Raw genomic sequence first — 21,161 nt, forward strand, 5'->3', positions numbered from 1 at the left:
AGAACTTCAGCTCTGCTGTCTTCTTATGCATATTTGTCCCCAGACAGAACACAATAGCTGTAAAATGAAGGCCTGGTTTTCTTTCTTAATGGAAGATAATGATACATTAGCCTTTTTCTGTGTCACCTTCTAAGCCTGACTGTGCAGTGGAGCCCATACCTTCCCACTTGCTTGCAGAGTACATGCTTCTTCATAAAAAGCTTCCTTTATAGGTCTTCATTTTTTCCCCTGTGTGCTTTCACTCAGTTGTATGTGTGTGCATGCATGCGTGCATGTGTGTGCACTCGTGCAATGTGTGGCTGAGTGTGACTGAGGTCACACAAGGGCCATAGCAGGTTTGAGAAGGTCAGAGGAAAACCTACTGTGTGTCTTTCCTTCCACCTTACCTTAAGACAGGGTCTCACTTGTTGATTGCTTGTGCATACACCAGGCTAGCTGGCCTATAACCTTATAAGGATTCTCTTGTTTCCACCTCCCGTCCAGCTGTAGGAGCACTAGGAATACAGATACAGTGCCTGGCTTTTATATGGGTTCTGGAGGTCGAACACATATTCTCACATTTGTAGGGCAAACATTCTTCCCACTAAGTGACCTCTTTAGCCCCTCAGCTCTCCATAGAAAAATTCTTGAATAACCGTGGAGGCTCAGCAGCATCACTTCCTTTCCTTCCTCTCTCTAGGTCATTGTCATCAGGTTTTGGGCCCCACTATTCCTATAGAAGGGCTCTCACTAGGGCCCCAATGACTTCCATATTGCAAAATTAAGTGTCTTGTTCCCAGTTTTCCTCCTGCTCAAGGTCTCAGCTTCCTCTTTCTTGGAGCACTTTTTTTGCTTGTTTTCAGGACATCACTTCTTCATGAGTCTCTGTGTTTCATCTGTTCTCAGTGTCCTTTACATTCTGCCTCTGGTGTTTGGAAACTCAGTTTTTAAGCTGCTTGTCTTTTGTGTTTATTTTCACCCCTTGAAGATGACAAGCATTTCATCCTGTACCATGTGGATTCTGATAACGACAGTGAATAGCCCCAAGATCGACATGTCAATGACGTTGTAGACTTAACGAATCCAAAACCCAATGTCTAGCTCCCTGTCCCAAACTTCTAGCCCCCATTTTGCTGATTTAGAGACTTTGTTCTCCCAGGTACCAACACACGGCTTCAAACCCTTAGTTCTTCTTCTTCCAAATGTTCTTGGTATCTGACTGCCTTTTGCCTCACCCAGATGGAACCACTGTCCTCTCTGCCTAGATTCCAGCAGCAGGCTCCTATCTAGGCTTTACTGGGTTCATCTGTACTCACAGTGGGTTCATTAGTCACTTTTGGTTGTGATAAAACACTCTAACAACAAGGAACATAAGAGAAAAAGACTTGAATTTGCTGATGGTTCTTAAAAAAAGAGCCCCCAATGGTAGGGAAGCATGGTAGCAAGAGGCTGGAGCTGGAAGCTGAGCTTTCACATCTTAACTACAAATCCAAGATGCAGAGAGAGCACAGATCAGGGTGGATGTCAGAATGGAAGAGAGGCAATTGGAACAGCCTCTTTGCAGGAGAGATGTGACCTACTGCAGAATCACTGAGTGAACAAAGTAAAGCACTGACTTAGATGCAATTCAAGTATCTCCATCTACAGTTAGTCCTTTCTGTAGGAAAGTAGTCAGGTGCAGTGGTCTAAAGATGAAGCTCAGTGGGTAGAGCACTTGCTTAGCTTGCAGAAAACCCCAGGTTTGATCTAGCACCTCACAGGCCAGGGGTAGTGGTGCACGCAAGCAATCAGAGCACCCTGTAGTTGCAGCACCTGGAAAATGGAAGCAGGAGGATCAGAAGTTCAAGGTCATCCCTTGGCTACATCAAAGCCAGCCTAAGTTATATGAGACCTTACCTAAAGGAGGAGGAGAGAATAAAAGAAAAAAATGACTGACATCCAAATTTCTCTCCTCTAACGAGATTCTACATTTGGGTGTCCTTTTCCATGTCCATTTTAAATGAAGGCTTATGATTGTCAGTATAAAGCATCATTTAAGTTCTTGATTCATCATTCTTCTATGAGCAAAAAAAAATTCACTGAGAGACCTTAATCTATCACATTTGACCAAACCAGACCTGAAGGTTTCATGTTCCTGGAGATGATTTGTTCGAATAGCCTTGCTGCACTTGTCCTTAACAGAAAGGACTCACACTGATTGGAACACATGCAGGGCAATTACTGGGCTCTACACAGAGATGGTTAATGTCAGCAGCTGCCACTAGAGGGCTAGTCACAGCTAGAATGAAAAGAGACTTTGGGCCCAGTGGGCCCTCGGACCGCCCTCAGGACACAATAATCTCTTGACAGAGTACTAGTCTCACTGCTGTGGCTTTGATGTCCTTAGAATCTCCATGTAGTGCCTGTTCCCTCAGGTATCACGGAAGGACACTCCTTAGAAGTGTCACCTTCCAGGGACTGTGGTTTGAAGATGGAGAGAGAGGTAGATGGTTTCCGTCGCTTGAAAAAATATGTCTCTCTTCAGTAGCAGCATTTGCAAAGACTCCACATTTTCTGCATTTTATAGTATAAATATTAAAGCATTTATGAGCTACCTAGGAACCACATCTTTATGCAAGAGCTGAGAGCTCACAATCTGAGAGACTCTTTCAAGAATCTTAGGAGTAATGAATTGATAACTTGGAATAATACATCTGTTTGGCATATTCATGCCTGAGGGCTTTTCTTAAGTGGTTCTCCAAGTCCTGTGGGGACAGGTTAAAGTGTCAGCCCAGCGCGTCAGCCCTCAGCTACACACCTGATGCACTCCCATTGTGTACTTTTTATTAGAGTTCACATTTTTAACTGTTTTAAACTATTCAATGTAGTGGCCTCCAGTACAGTAATGTTGTTCAGCCTTCATAATTACATCATTTCAGCACAGAAGAGAAAAAAAAATGGTCCTTTCTACCATCCCACCCCCATTCCCAAGAAACCTTTTCTCCTTGAATGCTCACTTTTCATTCCACGCCGAGTCTTGTGAGCCCGTCAATGACAACGTACTTTCTGCCTCTATGGTTTGTCTTTGGTGCACATTTTGAATAAGTGACAATTGTACAGTATGTGGTTTCATATGTCCAGTTTCCCACACTTGCTATGTTTTCAAGGTTCCGCCATTGTGATACATAGTAGAGCTTTAGTCCTTTTATGATGGAGTATTATCCTGATGCACAAATCCGTGCCTTTCCAAAATGTGTTGATCCATTTGCCGGCTGACATTGGAGCTTGGCTCGCTTCAAGACTATTTTAGTGATGCTGTTATAACCATTTTGTGCTAGTGTGTGCCTGAACCCCTCTTCTTGATTCTCTTCAGTATACGCTGGAAGCAGACTCGTACCAACACTGACTAGGTGTTCACAGCACAGACCCAGTGAGAATCTAAGCTTATGGCTGTGACAGAGAAACCTGACAAAGCCCCTTGAGAGGGGAAGAGCCTGTTGACGGTCACAGTTTGAGGGTGCAGACTATTCTCGGGGGAAGGCAAGGTGTCAGGAGCGTCAGGCAGCTGATGGTACTGCAGCGACAGTCAGGAAGCAGAGAGCGATGAATGTGGATGTTCAGCTCATTCTCCGTTTTTATTCCGTCTAGGCACCTGGCCCATGGAACAGTGCTCCCGCAGTTAGAGTGGCATTTCCCACCCGGATTACCTCAGTCTAGAGCACTGGTTCTCAACCTGTGGCTCTTGACCCTCCCCTCCAGGGGTCAAATGACCCTTTCCTTTCACAGGGGTGTATAAGACCATCAGAAAACACATATGTTTACAATTCATGAAAGCAAAATTGCAGCTGTGAAGTAGCAACAGAAATAATTTTATCGTTGGGGGTCACCACAACATGAGGAACTGTACTGAAGGGTCGCAAGCACTAGGAAGGTTGAGAAGCAGAATTCTAGAGGCTTCCTCACAGACATGTACAGAGGTTTTGTCTCCTAGGTGATTCTAGGCCTCTCAAGTTGACAGTCAAGAGAGGAGGTGGGGATGAAGCAGATGAAGAGATGAACAGGTGTGACCATTTCAGATGAGGACAAAAGACTCCCTTAACTCTAGTGGTCAGGACAGTGTCTCTGATGAGTTGACCTTTGAGCTAGCACCTGACAGGAAGGAACCAGTCATACAAAGAGTCACAGAGAGAGCCATGTAATGACACAGAGGAAACAGCAGCTGTGAAGGCTCTGGTGAGGGGACAAATCTCACATGTCAACAGCTCCGACTCTCAGCTTCAGCCCCCTTTCCAGGCCAATGAAGGCTTGTACTTAGCAGAGGCCGCTACCCACCAGCCCCACTCTAGCTCAGCTCACCTCCTTGCCCTTCTACTGTCTTCTCTCAACAGCTAGATAGAAATAGACCTTTGACACTGGAAATATTGTTGGCCTCCCTCTTAGACAATAATCCAATGCCCCAGTGGGTGCTTTCCAGGCCACTGTAGCATCTTCCTCATTCCCTTTACATTGAAGCATATCAGGGATATCTCCAATAGAATGACCATTCCCCTGTTGTTATTCTTTGTTGTTTGTGGTGACCTGTTGAGTTTTCTTCTCATGTTTTTAGGACCAACATCTCTTTGTCCATTTTCAAAGCTCTTCTGCCCCACTTTAAGGACTGACGGCCTGATGTTTAGATTGTTTGGCAAGACTCCTTATTGGGCTTCCTACTCACTACCCCACCCTCTCTGTGCTTTGTGGCATGGGGGCCTAAGAAAGCACAGGGCAAATAGTGACCCTCTTAGTTGGTGACACTGAAGACAGTCTAAGACCCTGCTGCTGGTGCACTGTGCTGACTGCTGAAAGCTGGAGCAATTCTTTCTATCACCGTGACCTGCTCAGCATTTGGTTAAAGTTAGCAGTGAATCACAGAGGAGGAGTACTAACCAAATGACAAAAAAGTCAAGGGAATAATACAAAAAAAAAAAAGAGAGAGAGATTTCCGTTCCACTCTAGCATTCTAGACTGGTAAGTAAAAATTAATAAGATATAAGGGTTAATGAGCTCTCAGGCCAACTTCCAATAATTAAGTGCCACGCGAGGGCAATTTTAACAATAGCTCTCATGAAAACAGGAAGTAATGCAGCTTCTAGAAAAGAGGGAGTCAAGTAGAAAGGGTGTAATAGATTTCAGAAGTAATTGATACTTTGTTCTTAGCTCCACACAGATAATATACGTATGTGGGACCACACCTGAAGAGGAACGCAGACAACTGCACAGTCCTTTTGAATGAGCAATCAAAATAGAGAGGTGAAGGTACTAACAACAGGAGCATCAACCACTATTATTCCAACATGGTAGACAGAACCTCAGATGGATTATATCATTATACTAAAGGCCAATTTTATGCAAAGCAGTAAAAAGCAATCACCTAGAAGACAGATAATATGAAGGATCACTCTGGCTGCTTTAAAAACAGCACCTCGGTTTTGTTTGTCAGCCACTCTGATTGCTTCTACATTTGGCCAAACTTAAATATTCATTCAGTTATGTAATTTTTTTGCATTGAACTAAATAAATGAAAATCAAGCCTGTTGTCAGTCAGACTGTGATAAATAATGTTTACTGCTAAACAGAATTGAGGCCATACTGGAGTTGAAATGTTTTCTTTGGAAGATTGTTGCTTTCCTGTCAGTACTACCCCTACCCAGCCTCAATTTCTTCTTCTGGCTTCCTGCACCATCATTTCTGAGATGCCACAATGCTCACATCTTATTGGTATTCAATACAAACAGATGTTTCACAAGCCTCTCCTCCCTCCATGCTCCCAAAACAAGGACCCACACAAGCAACCCAGCACGCCTGCACTTGTCTGACTGCAGACGTGTTCATGAGTCTTTGATTGGTGACAAATGTGTGCTGAGCATCTGCTAGAGGCTGAGAACGGGACTTTCCCAAGAAAAAGCGAGAGTTGACTGGAGATGAGATAGAGACGCTGGATTAGTCCTGGAGCTGCCCTTAACAAATGGGAAACAGAAATTAGAAAAGAAGCCCAGGCATATAGAGAGAGAGACTACCAGGCTGTCCCTTCCCTGTCGCTGAAGGTCTCTGTGGAGCCATTACGTCAGACTCTATTCCAGATGGCAAAGAATAGGAGAGAACATGATCCCCAAGTGAAGCCTCTCTTGGCTTCAAGACTACAGACTAGGAGTTATATTGTGTGACCTTGTTCAACAAAGGAGGCCAATTGTGCTCCCTTTGTAAGATGTTGAGCTAAAATTCATATGGACCAGTCTTAGCTGGCAATGAAGCCAAAAGGATTATCAAGCATTATCTCACTCTAGGGAGAACTGGAGGCCCCTTTGGATCATCTGGAACAGAGGAGAAGAAACTGATCAGCATGAGGGTTGAGACTAGAAGTTACATGCAAAGGGCAGAAATATCGCATGTGTTCAAGAGGCACAGCAGAGCTTTTCGGCAACAACAGCCTCCCTCCCGTATTCCGTGAGTCCTGGGGGAACTTAGACTGCTTTCTCCAGTCTCCCGAGTCTCCCCCTGGATTGAGCTAATTTTTATCGATGCGTAAAAGCCCTGCTCTGGACCCCAGAGGAACAGGGGACCTTTAAACAACCTCCCAGGACTAGTAACCAAGAAAGAAAAACAGAAAACAAAGAAAATAAAGTAGACATTGTTTTTGTGAATTCAGGGTTTGACCAGCTGGCAGTAGCTGGCAATGGCAAGGTGCCGGCAATAAGATGCCGTGTGGCACATTCTCCAGGAAGCCACTGCGCTACATTTTAAGGCATAGTGACTCCCTGGTGAAGCCGAGGAGAGACTTGACTCCCTGGGGAAACCCCAGCTTCACCGTCCTCGAGTCTGCCCTGAGGAACTTCTTCCCGCCTGGTGACCGACCACACTTGGTTTACCCTCTAGAACACTTGACAGCTCGCCAGCCCCAATGCTGATGTTAGATCCGCCGGAGTGTCCTCTAGCCCAGTGGTCCTCAAGCGGGAACATTAAACACCCTGCAGAGCACAGCACAGCCTGCTCTCCACACAGGTAATCCTCCAGAATCACGGAGTGAAGCCAGCGCTGGCAGGAGTCATCTGTAGCCGGAGCTGCCCCACACAGTCCGCTCACCACGTGTAATCCTTGTGTGCTGGAAACGCAGCTGGTGCGGCTGAGAAGCTGCAGCTTTAAACTTTATACTTAATTTTAACAACCTAAATTTAGATAAACGCAAATGGCTCGAGGCTACAGCACAAACCAAGCTCTTCCTCCACGCTCCTCTTCGCTATAGTCAAATTTCAGGGTCGGTTTGACTGTTAGCCCCTTCAGCAAACTAGAAGCTCCGGGCGAGGAACACCTTCAAGCCCTCCTAGATGAACCCAGGCGTGGTCATCCGTAATCCTCCGGCTGCTGTTTGTTTGTTGTTTTGTTGTTGTTGATTTTTTTTTTACTAAAAGAGCAATGTTTTTACAAACAGGAAGGTCTGCTGTCCCTTCGCTTCCGAGAGCTACCCTCTCGACAACCTCTGAGGTGCCTGTTCTTTGTGTTTGGGACCAAAGGACCGCAGCACTCTCCTGCCACCTGGTGGTGATGTATAAAAAGTCAGGCAAAGCCTCCTGCCCTGAGGTGCTGAGATGTGACCGAAAGGCAGGACAGAAAGCGAATGCTTTGGGAGCTGAAACAGAATTATCAGTTAATAGAACTATAAATCAGAGAAACAAAAGTTGTTTCCAGATGAGGAAACTAAAGGGGAGAACTATTTGGTGACTCATTCACATATAAAATCAGCTGGGAGCACAGCCACCTGCAACCAAACAAAGAAATAATAAATACCTCTCTATTTGGGATGACCAGAGACATTATTGGTGACTAGAGGAATGGTGCAGAATTAAAATATAATCATGATGCAAACAAAGGAACTGATGTCCGTCTTAGGAACTTGTTCACCAGTTCCGAGGTGATAAAATCCTGCTAGAGCTGGTTGATAACAGACTTCTCCTTTCGATTTAATAGATGCCAGGTAGCTATGGATCAGCAAAAATCAAATGAGTAACCCTTCCCTCTTTGGAAATCGGCTATGATCTCATTTCTTACCTGTAAACCAAGTATGTATAAAATGTTCCTACTTCATGCTGTGTGTGATTCTAGGGACACAACAAGGAGAAAGGTTTCTGCTCTCAGGGAGCTCACGATATACTAGGCTCCAGGGCAAGCTCAGTGCAAGGCAACAACGAGGACACCACTCGTGGGTCAGGGATGGGAGATGAGCTAGGACTGAAGAAGCTGCCACCCACCGAGAGCAGCAGGGTCAGCTACAGGTACTAGCCCTGCAGAGGGAGCAGTGCCTCACAGAGCCAAATTCCAAACAGGCGTGGTGCCCAAGGAGCCAGCAAGGCAGCATGGACCTAACTGAAGGGTCAAGTAGGGTGGGCATCCACGGAAGATCCACGGGGAGCATCAGATCCATTTGGCTATGGAGAGTGGGCACATTCGGTGCCAACCTGTGAGGGTGTCCCAAAGTCTGTCTGGGGGCAGTAGTAACAGAGGCTAGTCTGAGCTGTGGACCAGGAAACCCAGTAGGGGAAGGGAGGGTTGGGTTTACAGCACCAGCAGTCCCTGTCAGTCAGGATTGGTCTCAAGTCTGGGATTAGGCAGCTAGAACCAGTGGCACCTAGGGTAAGAGTACCAGCAGGAGCAATGGAAACTATGGCTGTAATGTTCATCAGTTCCCTGTGAGTCTCTCATGAGTTCATTTAGCTCAGTGGTTCTCAGCCTGCCTAATGCTGCAACACTTTAATCTGGTTCCTCATTTTGTGGTGACCTCCCGGTCAAAAAGGAAATAAAATTATTTCTTTGCTACTTCATAACTGTAATTTTGTTTCTGTTGTGAATCATAACATAAATATCTGATATGTAGGTGATTTGCCAAAGGGGCTGCGACCCACAGGTTGAGAACCACTGATTTAGCTTGAAGCTGTTGGCTGTGTGAGGGTCAAAGCCACATACCTTCTGTTTGATTTACTTTTCAAGTCCTTGATCAGCTGTGTTTACTAGCAATGACTGTCAAGGTCATGTCTCCAGGGGAGGACACTGCAATGCTTGAGAGAGCAGTTGGAAAAACACCTCAGCCTGGGAAATCCATCTCTCCTGCTCAGTGTAACACCAGTCTATAAGATCTTAGGTCAAGCTGTGACGTTGTGTCCTTTAGCGTGTCTAATCCAACTTCTTCCTGGGAAGATTATTAATTCTTCAAGGTAAAGGTTGGTCTGGAGCAGAGATAGGTGGAAGACAGAGATTGGCTGATCTGTGTTGTCATAACACCCTGCCCAATTGTTCTGCTGTCTCCCCACCTTGGCTTTCCATACTCCAACCCTGACCTGGGACCTTGATCTTGAAGCTCTGAGGTGAACTTCGGCCTCACTGGCAGGGGATCTGTGTCCATGGGGACAGGGCCACAGGGCAACATTGTGACCCTGTGACAGACAGCTCTCTCTCTCTCTTTCATCAACTCAGCAGGTCCTGAGATAATTTTAAAACTGAAAAGAAAAATGATTGCTGGGGCCAAAAATGAAAAAATTATGCTAGATATTAAATGTTGTCTAGAAGACAGTAAATTTAATGGCTCTGAAGCAGCTTCAGACCTCTGAGATTTTATTTCCTCGGCCTTGGCGGGGACACCGAGTACTGCTCTTCTATTTCTGCTCTGCCTTCAAACTGTCATAAATAGTTAACTGTATGAGTCCTCCTCCCGCCACCCCCAAAAAAACCCTCCCAGGAACATCCAAAAATAACCTTCAGGGGCTCAATGCATATTTCCTCAGGTCCTTCTCTTCATCTCTCCATATGGGTGGCTATGATTTATTGTTACTGTCACCCATGGACCTGCAGAGACAGGCAGCCAGGCTGGAAGGCAGAGAAGGATAGCAGTGTGGGGAGGGCCTCTTGAGACATGGACTGAACGTCGATTCCAGATGAGAGTGCAGAGTTGAGAGATGTCACCTCTCCTCTTCTTGGTTTCTCTCCTAGCAAAAGGAGAGAGGAGGGGATGTCGTCCTCTCCCCACGGAGCAGCGAGACTCCCCTGGAGTGTGAAACTTCAACAGAGACTCCCACAAAGCAGAACCTGCCAAAGGCCAAAGACCATTATGACAGGGCAAGTCCACACTCATTACATGCCTCTGCAGTGCATGTCACCTCTGCCGTTTCCTGTCTCCAGGCCAAGAGTGAGCACTCTCCTGCCAGTTTTCCAGCCCAGTGGCATGACCTGAGGCTGGCTGTCCATCATAAGCTTGATGCGGAAGGAGGAGGGACAGCCAGGCCCAACTCAGCCACCTGCCTGCTCTTGCCAGCCATGCCTCCCCTTCCTTGTATTTATCCCCAGCATCACCTCGTGGACACTGAGCTCATCTTCAGGGAAGAAGCCCCTGCCAACAGACCACCAGCCCAGGGACCTCCTGTTGACCCAGGAGGAGGGATAGGGCAGGAACTTCCCCGTTGATCTCAGAGCCCACTGTTTTTCTTCTAAACCCTAACAATGTGCCATGATTAGTTGCGGCTTGGGCCCCCTGACACCCCTTAACCTGGAAAATCAGGCAGACTTTCTCGACAGCAATCAGCTCCCAGACACATCGAACCGTAATGTGATTACTCCATTTACCAAAATGCAAAGAGAGATACTTGAGGCGTTTCTGATTAGGGCTGACATTATCCCTCTAATGGGCCATGGCATTAATCAAAGCTGTTGCTATGACTATGGCGATGGTGGGGAAATAACCCCAGCTTGATTCTGGGCCTACCCACCGGTGCCACTGAAGAAGAGGTCAGCTTTTGTTAGGGACATGGCACGAGAATCGGTTTTTCCTGCCTGAGAAGGGCCTCCTATTGAAATCGTGCCACCGGCCAGAAAGAGGCCTCTGTGTTCTTTCATGACATCGGGTGCTCTGGTGGCATGGCTCAAGATGATTTGGTGGCATTGTTCTAGGAGGAACTATGTGTGTGCGTGAATGCTGTGGGGGGGGGCAGGCTAATTTGTGGGGCTGTCAGAGCCTTCTGCTCTCCAGACTTGTATCTTAATTGTTGACTAACCCCCTGAGAATTCTGCAGGGCATGAGAGCCTGCAGAGAGAGGAGAGAGACCCTTGGAAAGGCCTCCTTTCCCATGGCATCAACACTCTGGCTTCGGCTGCTCTCTCCATTCCAGACCTCAGAAGCATTTGGCAGAGACAAGCTGGTAACTATACACCCTAAATGAGCAGATGGAAAAACAGAGGCAGAAGTAGGTCTGACAGGCCCAAATGAAAAACCCTCTGGCCTCTGCTTTAGGTGGCAAGGAACTCATGATCTGAAAGATCCAATAACGGTGCTGGTGATGGCAATCAGAACCTGGTTCTAGTTTGCTAATGGTGAATTCACCATACACCCAAGTCTACCTTTTCTTAGGTACAACTATGATCAGAAGAGGAAACTACACACACACACACACACATAATCTAGTTCTTCTCCAAGTCCCTTGCAGAGTTTTCTCTGAGCCTTGATTTTCCCTATCTTCAGGATAGGAACAATGAAATCAACTCTGCTCTCCTCACAAGGGGGTAAAATAAAAACCATTGCAGTTGAGGGAAAGTGATTTAGTAAAGTCTAGAGCACAGAAGGGGTTAAAGCTCTGATGGGGGAGGACAGCATTAGGCATTCACAGGGCTGGGGGGTGCCTTGGGCAGGGGAGGGAGGGAGCTTTACCACTGTCTCAAGGACAATAGCAAGTAGTACCTGGTCTGCGCCTTATTTTCCAAAGTGAATTTATATTTTTAAATGGGGATAAGAATTTTTAAAACAAAAAGTTTTCGCGAGGATAAGGATTGAAAATGTATGTGAAAGTGCATACAACCCTACACCCTGGATCCCTAATTAATGTTCAAGTCCCTCATTAGAGACACTGTCTCTGCTTGTGAGAAAGGTCTTGTCCTCAGGGGTGAGACCTCAAGACAGCGCCTTACCTCTTGGCTGTGTGACTGAGTGTAGACACGCAGGCTGACACCAAATGACAGCAAACAATTGGAAGCCTCTACAGGGTTGATCTCTCTTAATTATAGCAGCAGTCTGGTGAGGCGGGCAGGGATCATTGTTACCGCTCTCTGAAGTGACATCATAGGTGATTCAGGCAGTCAGCAATGGAGCTGGGATGTTAGCCCAAATTTGTCTCGTTTCAAAAATGAAGTTCTTTCAGTGACCTTCTTGGCCAGAACTGACCTGAGTTGATTTTGTTATTCACTATGTAGATGGAAGAGGTCGGCAGGCCATAAGTTTCTGTGTGCTATATTGAAAGCAGGTGTCACAGGAAATTCTGTCACACAGGCTCTCATTTATTAGCTTAGCAGGTACAAAACCAGGCTTGTGTCTTGCCCTGGGAACTCAGGCACATTCCAAATCATTGTCATTTTAGTGCCTTACCCAAGCTTTGCATGAAAGCTTTGCTCAGGGAATAGTTAACATTTCTCTTTCTTTCTTTCTTTCTTTCTTTCTTTCTTTCTTTCTTTCTTTCTTTCTTCTTTTTTCCTTTTTTTCTCTTAGCACCAGGATCCAGCTAACTTTGTCATAGGGTCAGGAGAGGGGAAGAATCTCTGGTAGTCAGCCAGATAAGCACAGGATCCACTGGAGTCATGAACTCTTGGTACTATTCCATTTAACAAACACAGGAAGGGCAGTCAGAAAACTACCAGAGCGTTTCAGCCCTGGGCTGACAGGCTTTGCTCAGTGGGTTGAGGGGGAGGAAAGGAGACTGGATGGAACTCATGGAACTCACTTAATATGAGCAACCCCATTTCAGATTCCTAGCAACCCTCACAAAACACCACATGCCACCAGCAATGGGCTCTTCCACAGTTCTGGAAGCCTGAGTCTGAAACCAAGTTGTCCCCTCCAAAGGTTCTGGGTCCTTACACCCATCCTTTCTCTCCTGGTTCCTGGCAGATATCAGCAACCTTTGTGATTGCTTGACTTCTTGTGTCCATGTTCTAGTAACCATCATCCACATGGGTTTTTGGTGCATGTATGTGTGTCTGTGTCTTCTCCTTATCTCTAAGGTCTCCACTATACTGCATACGGGACTATCCTAATCCAAGATGAATCTTAACTTAGTTAATTACATCTGCAAAATGCTGTTTTCTAATACTCACAGTCTAGGGGAGCTGAGTGGACACGATTTACACCAATGAGGTGTTTCCAGCATGCCAGCTGCTGTGGGAAAAGGAGACAGAGCAAAGAAATGATCACAGTGAGTTCGTACATCTTTAATCTCAGTGCTCCAGAGGCAGATGGAAGAGGATCTCTATAAATTTAAGGCTCGATGTAGTGCATTCCAGGCTAGCCAAAGCTACATAGTGAGACCTTGTCTACAAAAAACAAAAAACAAAACAAAACAAAAATCCCACAAACAAAGGTTGGCTTGCCCAGCAACATCAAGGAAAGCAGGCAGGATGTAATTCTCCTGGAGCAGTAAACAGATGCTGCTGGTGCAGGGCAGGAGAGGGGGATAGCTTATCCTGACTCACAGGGTCAGAGAAGTGACCTTTGGTTGGCTATGGAGAGTCAGCAGATTGGCAAGTAGGTTCTTGGGTTTGGCTGCAGAGAGTATGTTCTGTGAGGCAGGAGGATCTGAGGTAGGCATCTCCTGAGAGATAAAGTGAAACTGGTAACACAGGTAGAGAATGAACTCTTTTCTGTGACCATGTGAGAAAGCTGGAACCCATCCAACAAAAACACAAGGAGCCACTCACATCCTTTAAGCAAGGAGACACAGTACCGTTTGCACTTGGAAGCAATGAGAAGAGATTGGAAAAGTTTATGGAGATGGAAAAGTTAAGGGCCAAAATAATCAAGTCTTGGTATGTGACAGCAACCCTGGGAGGGAACTGATTTAAGATTTATTCAGATGAAGGAATCAATGGAATTTTTGAGAGATGAAAAATCAGTGTAAAAACAGAGCTAGTGAATACATACAAGGTGCTCTGTTTGGGGTTTGCCCATTTCCTTTCTTCAGCTATCAGGAAATGTGTCAAAGTCAGAGTCCTGGAAAAGCATCATCATCATTTAAGAAGCACGAGGAAAGGAACCAATGACCAGAAAACTGAGAGAAAATCACAGTCATTTGAGAGGAGACTGGATTTACATTTTGGGGCTGTAAGCAAAGAGCCCCTGGACATCAGCTCTGTTTAGAGCTAGTACCCTCATAAAGGAGACAGCCAGAGGAGAGGGCTGCCTGGGGAGAATGACTCCTGAGAAGCTGAAAGATCAGGAAAAAAGCTAAGTGAGACCAACACCAAATAACTCTGCACTGGGAAACCGTGGCATCCCCCAGATCAATGGGCCTAAGGCAATTGTTGCAGTTGTTTTATTTATTCACTTAGCTGTGATGGCCAACCATTTAGATTTGGCTGGGACTAGGTCCAGTTTTAAACCTAAGATCCTAGCATCAAAACAACAACCACAAAACAATAAATAAATAAACAAACAAACTCTTCTGCCTGGGAAATCCAAGACAGTCAGTCACTCTGCTTCACAAATACCCAGAGTGGGCTCTTACACAGCTCACAGCTAGAAGGAGGAAAGGTGGATTATAAATGCTTACAACCTGGTGAATGGGGCTGGGGATTTAGCTCAGCAGCAGGATGCTGGACTACCTACCATATGTGAAACTCTGAACCCTTTAAAGTTGCAAAAATAAATAAAGCCTGTGGGGTGCTCTGTTAGGACTGCTCACTGTCACTGTTGAGGGCAAGTTAAAGGAAGATGGTTTAGCTGGAACCTAGGTTGGGGTTCAGAGGTGCTCTGGTATGTAGTCATTAGCATATGTAGATAGGAAAAATATTAATTTCTATTACCAAATTGGGACGAGCAGAGCATTGTCATGTGTGTGTGTGTGTGTGTGTGTGTGTGTGAGAGAGAGAGAGAGAGACTGCAGCAGTTTCTTAAGAACTAACTTAAGTTTCTTAAGTTAAGAGGAGAAATTATTTCTCTGGTAAAGCTGTAGATAGGCAGGACCTGAAAATATATAGAGGTAAGCAGAGATATATTCACTCATGATAAAATCTGCTTAATTTCAGATACTGTTAGAGGGACTCAGTTACAGCTCAGAAATAAGAGCCCCTGTCAGTCCACACCCTTACCCCTGTGTAAATCTCCAGAGCGGTAAAGCACTGTCACATCTGAATGGCTTAACACTAGAGGAATGTGTTTCCTCACAGCTGTGGAGGGCAGAAATCCAACATGGAGGTGTCCTCCAGGCTCCAGGGAAGAGGTTGTTCCTGGCCTCATACAGCATCAGGAGGCTGTTGGCATACATTGACGCTCTTTGTGTTGTCTCCTCGCCACCTCCCGCCCCGTCTCCTCACGTCCTTCTTAGCTGAATTTCTTAATGTGTGTGCTCCTGTGTCCTCTCTCTTCTCTCTCTCATTCCCTCCCCCCCGCTTTATTCAGAAAAAGACATCTGTTGCCGGGTGTGGTGCATGTCTGCAATCCCAGAACTCAAGGGGCCGTGGCAAGAGACCGTGAGTCTGAGGCCGGTCTGGGCTGTGTGCTGAAATCTAGTTACAAAAATAAAAAAGACATTTGTCATTGGACCCACCCAGATAATCCAAAATGATCTCACCTCAAAATGTTTCAAGTAAGCAATTCTGAAAAGACCCTTTTCCCAAATAAGGCCACAATCACATGTCCTGGGAACTAGGACTCAGACATAGATTCTGGGAGCCTCAATTTGACCCACTACATATCATTAGTATAATTTGAGTCTATTTTCCCTTCCTGTGTGTTACAAAGGACAACCACCAAACCTTATGAGCACAAAAGCCAATGATAAGAACTCCAAATACAGCTGTCTAGTATGTGCACTATGTAAGTGCACTGTGCCAAGGTCACAGCATTGAGCTGTCCAGCACTGTGCCCACTGTGAGGAAATGGCACGAAGGTGCTCCCTGACTTCCCTGCAGTGTGCCTGCTTAAGAGGGCTCACGTTTTACTGATTGGAACAAAGGCACCAAAAGCCTTGGAACATCCTAGCTGTTGTCATTCATTATTAGCTCTCTCAGTGAGGATTGCTATTGCTGTGAGGAAACACCATAACCAAAGCAACTTGGGGAAGAAAGGGTCTGTTCGGCTTATACTTCCACATCACTGTTCATCACTGAAGGAAGTCAGGACAGGAATTCAGACAGAGCATTAACCTGGAGGCAGGAGATGATGCAGAGGCCATGGGTGGGTGCTGCTAACTGCCTGGCTCATCATGACTTGCTCAGCCTGCTTTTCTATAGGACCCAGGACCACCATCCCAGGGATGGCCCCACCCACAACAAACTTGGTCCTCGGTCTCCTCCACCAATCACTAATTAAGAAAATATCCTACAGGCTTGACTTCAGCTTGATCTTATAGAGACAGTTTTTTTTTTTTTTTTAATTGTAGTTTTTTTCCTCTCAGATGGCTTTAGCTTGTATTAAGTTGACATAAAACTATCAAGAGCACCAAGACTGTCTTTAGCCAGTAAGGACACAGTCCCAAGTATTCACAAACATTTGTCATGATCCTGCAAAATCTATCAGACCTCAGGAGAGATGGGAGAGACTGATTCTTTCTATGAGAAAGTAGTAGCATGAAGAATAGTTAAAGGGGGTCATAGATAGGTTGGTTCCCTGTGCAGCCTCATGTGGGTGCATTACTAGCTGTGCTCGAAGAAGCAAAGAACATCCCATCTTTTTTTGCCAGGATAGAGCCATGAAGCTAAACTGAGGCCTATTCCCAAAGCTACTATTCCCTGTTCCTATTCACCATAAGCCTTCATGTTGTAGTTGCTTGAGATTTTGGTTTTTGTTGTTGTTCTGGAGCAGCTCTCATATGCAAGACTGTTTGTTCTTTACCACCCTATGTAGTTGAAGATGACTTTGAACTCCTGATCCTCCTGCCTCCACTTTCCCAGGGCTGAGATCACAGGTATACACCTCCATGCCCTGTTTACATAGTGCTGAGACACAGATAAGGGGCTACCTGCTCTGGTGATACCAAAATCCCTTAGGTATGTCCAATCCCCAAAGCCCTTCTCTTTTGACCATTTAATTGGGTCCTGGCAATGATATCTCATGTTAAGCCCATTTTACAGAAAAGGAAGTTGAGTTCTAGAGAAATTCAGGCTTTGCTTAGAAGGAAGCTGTTGGTTCAGGAGTCTTAGTCACAGCAATGATCTTCAAATTCTAGTCATTCTTGTGTTTCTGGAACTGACAGGCTGGGCTTTTATCAAAAGCCCCTTAGCCCAAATCACAGGTGTATCATTTAACCCAACAGTGACATTCTTCTCTGTAAATAAAAGGGGATAACAATTACCTCCCCTGTGATGTCACCATGGAATAGCCAATAAAAATGATTAAAAAGCAATCGGCAACAATTGAAATCAAACACATAATAAGAGAATAAATAGCTGTGTTCTGTTGTCCACTGGAACTCAGATATAATTAAAAAAAAAAGGACAAATCCCTGGTTGTCTGCATGAGTTTGTGGGAGTCATTAGTAAGATGGAAAGAAAAGTATATTTTCCTGATGGTTTTATTAATAAGAAAAATGTAGATGTGTGCTATATGTCAAAAATGAGATTTTTTCCAGTAGCATATGGCAAATTAATCATTAAGGCTCTCTCATGGCTCAGACACATTTAGTATGTTCTCTGTGGTGCGTGTACAGAAAACCTTCACAATTCCATTACAGTGACTATTAAATGATTCATCAGGGCCACTTCCCCAGTAGACTGAGAATCTGCTGCTTATTCATGCTTCCCTCTTGGTAAGCTTTATTATCTCAACTGTGTTTGCCAGTGACTAATTAGAGGTGATGGGACCAGCTAATTGCTAGAAATTTTCAGAACGGTGCAGAGTATTTATTTTGAGGTTGGGGGAGGGAAGGCAGGGTGTTACAGTCTCATCTTCGGCAGCAGAAGGGAAGAGAGAATGATCCTAACAATGTGTGGCTGTGGGTCCTAAAGTGCCTGGGAGCAGTTAAACATGCAGTGTGATTGGCTGATGGTCTGGGTCTGGAACTGAGATGCTAAGATTGCTTTCAATACCCACAGGGACGGGGGCACAGGTGGGCTCAAGCTTTGTGGTTTTAAATTCCAGAAGCTTGAGTTTGGCCTTGAGATCCTTTTCTTGGACTGAAGAGAAGGTTCAATTGGTAAAGTGCTTGCTGTGTAACATACATCAAACAAACAAACAAACAACTTGGCATGTGCTTGCAATCCCACCTCTGGGAGAATGGAGAGAGATCTCTCAGACTTGCTGGCCAGCAAGACCTGCTGGGTAATTGCTGTGTTCCAGGCCAGTGGAAGACCTTGTCTCAAAAGACCAAAGTGATTGGTGTGCTGATAAATGATATTGGAGGTTGGCTGCTGGCCAACACACACACATGCACCCCTGAGTCACACACACACACACACACAAAAGAGAACCTTTTGTCTCATAATCTTTAACCTGAGAAAGCCATGGAGGTGACAACTAAAACCAGCTCTGCTGGGATGTCAGAGGCAGGAGTGACAAAAACAGGAATGTTCCAGGTGATAGGAAAAAGTGCAAAGCGCTAAACAAGAGCAGGCTTCAAAGACACAGGAAAAGCTCCTCTGGAGGAAACAAGGAGATCCAGAGAAGTAGCGCTTAGGAGTCCTACTGACAGCCCCTAGAAATCTGGCTTCTAAGACTGTAGAACAGGGAGATGTAGGCAGCAAATATATTGCTATATGAGTGAGCATTCACGACATGAGCATAGCCATGCCGAGAACCTCATTCCTCAGACTTGTGGGAATGGCAAGCCTTCCCCAGGTCAGGCTCAAGGGAATGACAGGGTTTTCCCCAGATGGGAAGAAGGATGTTGACAGTGTGTACAGAAAGCAGCGCTTCCTCCTCAGGTGACTGAAACCTGGAACGACAGCCTCGCCCCACCCCTGCCGCCACCACCACAATTGGCCAACCCACCTCCTTATCCTTGAGTGTCCAAGCTGCTGGTGCATCTCTATCAGAGCACACGGCCGATCGGATCTCAGCTTCTATGTATGTGTGTCTATTGTTTCTTCATTCCCCGTCACCCTAGTCAGTTCAATCCTAAGCCACATGATGAGGGTGGGGAAAGACAGACTCACTTTTAGAGCGATAAGAGGAAGCATATAAAGACTGAATCTCAAAAGCCAAGAGTGCCCTGGAAGAAGGAGGAGGATGCCGAGCTTGATGTTGGTTCTCTGAGGCTGACAGAGTGTTCCCATTCATCATAAAGCCGCATTGACACTGCTGTCATCCTTGAGCTATCTGCATGGACTTAGCAGTGTCCACTACGCTCAATAACTGTCCCCCTCCCCGTGTGCTTTATTTCCTTTTGTGGAAGACAGGAAAGAGAAAGCGGCTTTCTCGCAGGCAGCACCTGCCATGCAAATTCTTCTAGCAGTTAAAGGCACACAAACCAGATCTAATGTATGAAGCCAAGCCTTTTCCTGTTCCTACCCATGCTCTGCTTTAAAGTAGTAGAAGATATAGGCCAGTGGCACCCCTCACTTTTGCACGGCAAAGACTGGGACTGATTGACAGCCTTGCTACTATCTACCCCGTAATCACCCTCACTTCTCATAGCTACTCCCAACCTGTGATGGAGCACAGAAGAGACCACAGTCCTCTGGATGGATGGTTTAAATACACACATTCATATTCTCTCTCTCTCTCTCTCTCTCTCTCTCTCTCTCTCTCTCTCTCTCTCTTCTCTGCTTCTCTGGTGTCAGTGGAGAGAACTTGGTAGAGCATTGTCTCCTGCAGACCTCTCCACTGGAAACAGCTTGAGGGCATGCTGTCCTTTACATGTTCGATGGAGAGGATTATGGAGTGAGGACCTAACATCAACTTTAGTCATATCTTGCTTGGTTTTGAATTAGCAGTGTTCCGACTAAGTCTTCTTGGTTCACTATCTAATCTACGTATCAAATGTCTTATATTCTGCTTTAGTAAACATGTCTCATTCTATTTCCCACAACAGATCATATATAAACAGCCCCATTTTGGATATGAGGACAGTGAAATATAAGGAGATTACACAACTCTCCCACTGCTTCTAAAGCAGAGGCCTTCATGTCCTGTTTACTCAGCACCCCTCACATGACCAGCACCCAGTCAGGGCCTCTTCAGGTTGTTTCACACGTAATCTGTACTTTACTATTAAGCATATGTGAGTGCACATACCTAAGTCCAGCAGGCTTGGTTGGGATAGAAATGATTGCCAAGCCTCATGGCTGGGTTCCTTTTCAGTGTTGTGACCGTATCTATACTAACTAGGATCCCTTTGTAGAATATAGGACATGCAGCTTTCTTTGAATGTTCAATTTTTAAAAAAAGGATAGTTTTCAGTACCGATGCCTAGGTTCCCAATCATACTTGGGATATGTACTGAATTATCATTGTTGTCTATCTGAAATTTCATTTTTACAGGGTGTCCCCTATCTTCACTTGTTAAAGCTAATGAGCCTAACAATAATTAAGAAGTTCTTCCCAGAGAAGCAGGGGACTGTGTCCAAAGCTGTGGTGTGAAGTGCCAAGTCTTCTTCGGAAAAAGAAGCCAACAGTTGAGAACAGCCGCTAAGCCACCAGCACATTGGTCCACAGAGGACACCAGTCTAACGTCCTGCAGTAACTCACTGCAGCGTGGCAAAAGCCAGCGAGGCAGGCCTCTCTAACCCTTTCATCCTACAACAACTGAAGAAGAGAGGTTCTCCCCAAAGCTGGCAGTCAGCAAGCGGAAGGGCTGGGGTTTCATTTTATCGGGGTATCAATTCCCAATACTAGGCGATTACACGCTCACTGTTTTCGTGGAGAATGTCAGGCCATGTTGTAAAAGGCTCCTGCGTCTCCAGCTTACATGAACACAAATTTGCCCACATGCCAACAGGTTAGACTCTTTATTGCTTCTCTAATACATGCCACACCTTAAAGTGGCAGCGATCTAAGAAGAGCTTGAGTTTGTTTGTTCAGTTGTAGACTGGGTCTTGGGCTCAGTCTGTAAACCAATCTGCTCAGAGTGTTCCACCTGCCTCTGTCCCATGAGGGCTGGGATTCCACAGTGCCTGAAGAGAGCTGTCTTTTTAAAATGCAATTTTCTCATTTAGAATCTATTATATATTAACATTTTAAGATTTGAAATTAAAAAAAAAATGCTGAA

The sequence above is a fragment of the Meriones unguiculatus genome, chromosome 3 (genome assembly GCF_030254825.1).
Source record: "Meriones unguiculatus strain TT.TT164.6M chromosome 3, Bangor_MerUng_6.1, whole genome shotgun sequence".
Lineage (NCBI taxonomy): Eukaryota > Metazoa > Chordata > Mammalia > Rodentia > Muridae > Meriones > Meriones unguiculatus.